Source organism: Apostichopus japonicus, chromosome 18 (genome assembly GCF_037975245.1).
Source record: "Apostichopus japonicus isolate 1M-3 chromosome 18, ASM3797524v1, whole genome shotgun sequence".
In the NCBI taxonomy this organism is placed as follows: Eukaryota; Metazoa; Echinodermata; class Holothuroidea; order Aspidochirotida; family Stichopodidae; genus Apostichopus; species Apostichopus japonicus.
In genome coordinates, this window is record NC_092578.1 from 14,739,208 (window position 1) to 14,739,413 (window position 206).

A 206-nucleotide genomic window follows, 5' to 3' on the forward strand; every position below is an offset into this window, starting at 1 on the left:
ATTTACTTAGTGGAAAATTAAATAAAAGATAAGATCTTATAGCTTTAAAACTTAACTGAGAAATATGTGTCGATCATGCGCTCTGGATGCCTTGCAAGCTGATTGTCTGCCCCATAAGGTCTACTTGTGGGTTAAGTGGATTACGATATCCCCAAAATTCGCCCTCCCAACCCCAGCTTCCAACCTCGTCCCCTAGTCCCCGGCCC